Source organism: Tupaia chinensis, unplaced genomic scaffold (assembly GCF_000334495.1).
Source record: "Tupaia chinensis unplaced genomic scaffold, TupChi_1.0 Scaffold000493_1, whole genome shotgun sequence".
NCBI lineage: Eukaryota > Metazoa > Chordata > Mammalia > Scandentia > Tupaiidae > Tupaia > Tupaia belangeri.
In genome coordinates, this window is record NW_006160005.1 from 166348 (window position 1) to 173956 (window position 7609).

Consider the following 7609-nt stretch of genomic DNA (forward strand, 5'->3'; position numbering starts at 1 on the left):
TTTATTTTAAAAGGAAGTTATAAATATGTCCAGGGACAAATGTAACTTTTTCTAAAAATGGCTTTCTCACTTTCCCTCTCTCTCTCTCTCTTGCTCTGTCCCTCTCTGGTCAAGTTAAATAAGTAAATAAATAAAGTTAATTAATTCTTTGAAAAATAGGTATTTAATACATTTTTTGATTTCTAAAAACATTTTAGTTTTAATAGATCAAAATTTTAAAATGTTAAGAGAAATTTGCTTAAAACTTAAAGCCAGGAAAAAGGTCAGTTAGTTCAATTAGTAGGTAGATGAACCTATCAACAGTCCAAGAGAAGACAAAAATCCATAAATGTGGAAATCAAAGCATTGAAGAAAATCAGTAGTGTTTTAGTCTAAAGTTAAAAAATTCTATCTCACTAGTCCAGACTCACGTAATTAATCTTTCGTCTATTGAATTTGCAGTATTCTGTGGTCTGATCTTTCCATTTAAACTCTGGAACTTAACATTCAACTCCAGACTTTTCCCCACCATTAGTTTGGCCATTCTCTTGGTTGTTTCTTGCACTCTTATTTCTGTGTGTCTGACTTTAGTTTTCCTGCTATAGTACTCCCTTCAGCACTTCTTGGAGAACTGGTCTGGTGTTGGTAAATTCTTTCAGGTTTTGTTTACCTGAGAATGTTTTTGTCTTTTTTTCCCATATGAAAGATATTCTTGCTGGGTATATTCTTGGTTGAAATTTTTCCACTTAACACTTAGATTGTATTTTCCATTCTTTCCCTGCTTGCATTGTTTCCAACGAGAGGTCTGACAGCCTTATGGGAGATCCTTTGAAAGTAACTTGACATTCCTCTCTTGCCAATTTTAGTATCTTGTCTCTGTCTGTGGTTTTGGTCAACCTGGCTATAAAGTGCATCCGGGAAGATCTTCTTGGGTTGATTCTATGTGGGGTCCCTTTGTTTTGCTTGGGTTTGGATCTATGAATGCCTTTCTAGGTTTGAAAAGTTTTCTTCTAGGATTTCATGGAATAGATTATCAATGCCCTTATTAGTTTCTTCACTTTCTGGGATACCAGTGATCTGGATGTTTGAACATTTAATGTTATCTCGTATTACTCATATGTTATTCTCATTTTTGGGGGGGTTATTTTCTCTTTTTGGTGAATTTTTCTAGGTCAGAGGTTTTATCTTCTTTTTTTTTTTTTCCCAAAATTTATTCATTTATTCATTCATTCATTTTAACTTGACCAGAGAGAGAGAGAGAGAGAAGTGAGAAAGCAAGCCACAAGGTCCAGGACTTGAGCAGTGGTCAGCCATGTGGGAGTGTCCACCACCTTAACCACCACACCCGCCACCTGCTGGTCCCCAGAGGTTCTATCTTCATCTGAGATTCAGCTTTCTGCATGATCTAATCTGCTTTTGATACTTTCAAGGGAAAATTTCATTTCCTCTATTACAGCCTTCATCTCTAACAATTTCGTTTTTTTTTATTTTTTATGATGTGTGTCTTCTCTTTCAAATCCTGCAAGAACTTCCTGACCTCACCCCCTGGAACTTGGTATCTCTTTTCTCCTGTATCTTCTGGAGTTTGTTGTCTCTATTCTTTTGCATCTCTGTTAGCTTTTTCACTATGAATATTTAAAATTCTTTACCTGACATTTCCATGAATGCCTTTGTAGTCTTCGTGGAGGAAGAGAAGTTATTCTTTTTCTTTAGAAAAGAGGTATTTTCTTGGTTTCTCATATTTCTTGTGCCTCTGTGGTGGTTTCTGGTCATCTAATGAGTTATACGTTTTTTGCTATTTTTTGGTGTTAAATCTGAGCATTCAGAAGAACGCAGAAGGAGGTAACATGTAGTCTGTAAACAGTATCGTTTTTCTCCCTTTGCACAGCTGATTCAATGAAAATTGAGGATTAATCTGACCCTAAAAGTACTCAGATATTTGGCTACTGAACACTTAGACCTGTCGAGAAAAACAGTATGTGGAGACTGATCAGAAAAGTGAGAAAGGTAAAAAGAAAAGGAATAAGAATAGAGAAAATAATCAAAGAAGATTTAAAAGAAGACAAAATAAGCAAAAGAGAAGAAAAATATTTTTGTCAAAAATTGAAAACCGTTCTGGCACGGCCGAATGAGGCCGCTCCGAACTCAAAATATAGATGGCTGCTGATTGGCTTATCCTATGGGGGTGAGGAAAAGAATTAGAACGACAAAAGAAAGAAAAAGACAAAAGAGCAGAAGAGAGCTTAAGTTTAAAATTAAAAAAAAAAAAATGTACTTCGGGAGCAGGAGGGTGAAGTCTGGGCAGAGGGTCTTCGGTGGTCGAAATTCGCTTTAGTTTTGAGCGTGTGTGGTGGCTGGAGAAAGAGAACAAGTGAGAAAGGCCCCGGGCTACAAAAGTTGTGGTGCATTGTAGTGTGGGAAGTTTCGTACCACCAAGAGAAACAGTAAACGGGTGGAAGGAAAAATTAAAGAGCGCGGGGGGGAAGGGAGAAAAAAACATTGTCCAGGACTCGAACCGCAGTCAGCCATGTGGGAATCCAGATGCCTTAACCTTCACGCCACCTGCGGGCGCGGCGAAAAGGCCTTCATAAGGCTTCTTGAACATTTCGCTCTGCCATTAGTGCATACAACCCAGAAATGTTTCAACCATTCCACAAGAAAGTTGGTGCCGTGTAACTGTCGTCAGTTCCCCCTTCATCCACACTGAATCCCGTCCAGAGACCAAGAGGCCTGTGTTTCGACGGTGCATCCGCGGGAGTCGGTTTCTGACCCGGCTGGAGTTATGTCAGCGCTTGGCACTCGAACATCGCAGGCGGGACTGGGATTTTCCAGTGGTCCCTGCACTGACGCAGTGTTCGGTGCTTAGCAGACCACGGACGGGAAGGAGCGATGTGAGACTTGCCGCAGTCGTTCCATATGTCTTGGGGCTGCTGAAGGAGCGAAGAGCCTGGAGGGCGGAATGGAGAGAGGTGGGCAAGGCGTGTTTCGATGAACTGTTTGAGGCTGACACATAATGTTTGGTTTGAGCTTTGAGCAGTGTAGAGCATGAAGCTTGTTAATTTTTAAGTGCTCGTGGTGACTGGAGAGGGAGGGAGAGAGATTAAATAAGACAGTCTTCGCCCACTCCCGCGCCGGGGGCATGGAACGGACTCCCCGCGTTGTAGTGCACTGTGGCGTGTGTAGTTCTAAAGGCCTGGAGACAGTTAAGTATGGAGGGGGAAAAAGTAAACCAAAAAGTGTCGCTGAGACTCGAACCATGTAGTCGACCACGTAGGACCCAGTTGGCTTAACCTTCACGCCACCTGCGGGCGCGGGAGAAAGCTCGTTTTCGCCCTACTTGAAGATGGAATACTGACATCAACTGTAGATCTATGGAAATACTGGAGCTGTGTTCCATTGCCCTATGATTTTTGTCCTGCATGCACACACAACAGGTATGTGAGCAAGAAAAAAGAGGAAAGCCCAAGACACTGTAGGTGCTAAGAAGCAAAAAAAAAAAAGGAAAAACTACTGAGACTTGAACCGTGGTCGATTAGCCATGTGGGAATCCAGCGCCTTAACCTTCACGCCACCTGCGGACGCAGTAACCTAGCCTTCTGTAGCTTCTTTAAAGGTTAAGTACTGACATCAGACATTCCCGGAAGTGCTGCCGCCTAGCTCCGGCAACACTCGATTCTCACGCATCCCCGACAGCCTAGTCACCTCACTGCCTGCCCCTCTTCTCCGGTCTTCCTTGATGCTCACATTTTATGGATCCCGCCATTCATTTACAACTATGCTCCCTTGCCAAACGCCTCACTTGGCCAAGCTTGCTTCCATCGGATCAACATCGTGCCTTGTCCTTCTAGCGGACACCACATTGGGCATACAGAACGTCAGGGCGCAAGCGCATTGCTTATTCTCTCACGCTGGAGCTGGAGTCCCACGCTCACAGCTAAGTCTCAGCTTCAACACTCTCGCCACTCCACTTCAGTAAAAAAAGTCATAGGCAAGACCAGCATGTGGCCTAGTGGTTTAGGCACCGGACTCCCGCTTGGCTAACGGTGGCGCGAGCACCAGACCTGGAGGCTCGCTTTCTCTCTGGCGGCTTGCTTTTTCACTTTTTCTTTCTCTCTTTGGTGAGCATGTGTACCCTATAGCAAAATTTAAAAATAATAATGACAATAAATAAAATAAAAAAAATTTTTTTATAGTCCCAGAGAAGAACTTTGGGGGCATAGGGGGGAGGGGAGAATATAGATTGGATCACATACGAGGGAACTTCCGAAAGTTCAGAGAATTCAAGTTTGAGTTTATTTTGGTACATAAAATTTTGAAATGCACACGTAGTTGTTCAGTAATCCGTCTTGCCTGTTCATTTATGGAACATCTCTTATATTTGGAGTTTGGATCACATTGTCAGCTCTTTGCAGCCTCCCAGTTTTCAGAGGTTGATCCACGGGAGATAAGCAGAAAATTGGTTTCTAATTGCACTGTTATTACTGATGAAGATGTTTGTGAAATGTGGCTTTCGTTTTTGTGATCAAATGGGTCTTTCTTTATTTCTTTCTCTCTTTTTTTTTTTTTAACCCCTTTCTTTATTTCTTTCTCTCTTTTTTTTTTAAACTTATATAGAGGTTATGCACTCACCTGAGACAAGAAAGGGAGAAAGAAGGATAAAGTGAATGGGACACCCAGTGGTGTTGGTCATGCTTCAAGTGGTGTTTCCATTTCTCCTCTCAAAATTTGGGGCTGGTAAACCAGTACAGGTTTTGCTGCCTGGTTGGCCAGGTGGAATCCAGCCTATTATTGACCCTGCCAGTAACTAGCCCTAGACACACTTCTAAGTTTGGAATACCTATTTAATTTTACTAAAAACTGAAGGATAGGAACCATTATTTTATTATTATTATTATTATTATTACTTGTTTTAGAAATTTTTTTTTCCCTATAAGGTGTGTGTGCTTGCTGGAGATTGGAGAGACAGAAAGGGAAAAATCACGCAACCCCCCCCAGGGGCGGGGGGGTGCTCGGATGGCCATGTCACAGTCCCTTGTCCTCCATTCTCCTCTCGGGATCTTGGGCAAGCATGTACACACACCTGGTATGAGTTTTAAGCCACTGGGTCTGGGATATCAAACCAAGGTTGACTCTGTGGGAGTCCAGTGACATAACCATTTATGCCATCTTCTGGTCTCAGGACCATTATTTGCATTACTTTATGGAAAAGAAAACTGAAGCATAGGTTAGACAACTTGTCCTAGGTAATAGAGAAATAATTGATAGAGACTAAATTGAACGCCAAAACTCCATAGAGAAATAATTGATAGAGACTAAATTGAACTCCAAAACTCCAAATACTTTTTTTTTTTTTGAGACAGAGATTTTACTCACCAGAGAGACAGAAAGGGAGAAATCACTCCCTGGGGGGATGGTCTTGCTCCTCCATTCTCCTCCTGGGATTTTGGACACACCCACACATGCGCCTGGCATGTTTCAAGCCACTGGGTCCAGGACTGGAACTGCTGCCACGTGGGAGTCAAGCGACGCAACCATTATGCCATCATCTGCTGGTCCCCGAAGTCCAAAAACTCTTAACTACTTTGCTATTAAGTGGTTATGGTTAATAGTTATTAAACTATACAACCCTTTCTTTGACATTTACTCCAGACCATCCAATAAAGTGCTTGACATACATTACCTACTGGAATACTCCCAATAATACTATGGATATGCTAGATGGTATCACCTCATTTTACAGATGGGGACAATGAGGCTCAAAGAGGTGATATGACTTGCTCAGGGTTGTGCAGATGGTGAGTGGTGAGGTTTCTCAGCTTTGTGGAGGCTGGTCTCCCCACCCTGGGAATCCCAAACTGAGCATTTCACCAAGCCATGCAGGGTCCTCTGAGCTGTGGACTCTCTGTATCCCAGGACCTCAGAGTTCCACTTCTTTTCTCTGGAGTATCCTGTGCTGGACTGAGGACAGGTTCAGTCTCTGGGAGAATGTCCAGAAGGCCTTGGGTTCTGTCAGCAATGTTGGCCCCTGAAGCTGGGGCTGAGAGAGGTGAGAAGGCAATAAACAGGAAGAGACGGATGGTGGTAAGGGCTGGACACTGGGAGGTGAGTGAGCTCCCTTTACCCAGATCATTGATCTACGCACCAGTGCAACCCAGAGGTGAGGGGCATGAAGCAGACAGAAAAGCTGATCGACCTTACCCAAAGGCTGCAATTTCACAAAATGAAGGTTAGTTCCTGCCCAGACTCCTCACAGTGCTAAGAAGTCAGAATCCAGAACCTGCTCTTTTTTGTAGGCTCTGACCCTGCTCTTGTGGTCCAGGTACCTGAAATTGCAGGGGGAGCTGAGTAAGCTGGGGTACTGGAGGGGATCATGCTCTGACCTACCACCTGGGCTTCATTCCCCTCTATCTGGGGCTTTTTAGTGACCTGCTGCTCATCACCCAGCCCATGAGATGGGTCCTGGGGAGGGAGAGAACCCAGGCTCGGGTAGAGAGTATGCCTCTAGCTGGACCCCTGCTCTCTTTCTGTACAGCCTCTTCCCTGGGCAGTGGGCAGTGGTTATCAGTTCTGGACAATACCCTGATTCACGCCTAGCAGATTTCAGACCCATCTAGACCTCCTACATTCGGTCTTCCCCTTCTCAGCAACCACCTGGGCCTTCCCACCCACTGGCTACTATAAGCTTTGTCCCTGTGAGTTGTGTCTCCTTCAGAAACACACTTAGTGGGAGGGGGATTGGTAAAACACAATGGTTGGCAAGGATGACCCACACTGGGAGGTTCTAGGGTTGAGTTTGGAGACTTCCCTGAGTACAATGTTTGCATGTATACCTGTAATCCCTGGCTGGCTGAGGCAGGAGATGAATCATGGCATAAAGGATCTGTGGAGAATATTGTGTGTCTGATCTTTCCTGCATGGAAGAAATAAACTAAAAAAAAAAAAAGAAAAAGAAAACCCTCGTAAACCTCACTTGATCTTTGCCCTATGGGCCCTGTCTCACCTTCAGGTTATCTCCTGGGGTAATTGTGACTCTTCCCTCTATCCCCACCAGATTAGACATGCAGCATTGTCTCTGAGCCTTCCACCTAAGGCCTCCCTCCCTGCTCTCTGAACAACATATATGAGGACTGTGGCAAGCATCTCCTAGAGGGGGGAGGAAGGAAAAATGATTCTGTAGGAGTACATGAGGGAGAACTAAAATGGGCCTTGAGCTCATGTAACATCACCACCTCCTACCAGAGTGTTCCCAGGAAGTCTTTCAGAGCCGACTATACATGACAAGATTGAGGGACAAAGTCTAGAAGCCAAGGTTCCTACCAAGTCATTTTATAAGAGCCCTGAAGGTGAGAGAGTCTTTCATTTATCCATTCAATATTCTTTCTTTCTTTTTCCTTTTTTTTCCTGTAGAGGGTGTGTGTACTAGTCAGTGACGGAGAGAGGGCATAAATGCAAAAACACTCCACAGAGGGGCATGGTCCAAGCACAATCCTTACTCCTCTATTTCTCCATCAAGTTGGAACATGGGGCCCACATGCACATGCACCCAACAAGTTTTTCAGACCACCTGAAATTTGAGGCGTGATAGGCCATGCAGAATCTGGCTCCTCTAGCCACCAAGCCACAGACTGGC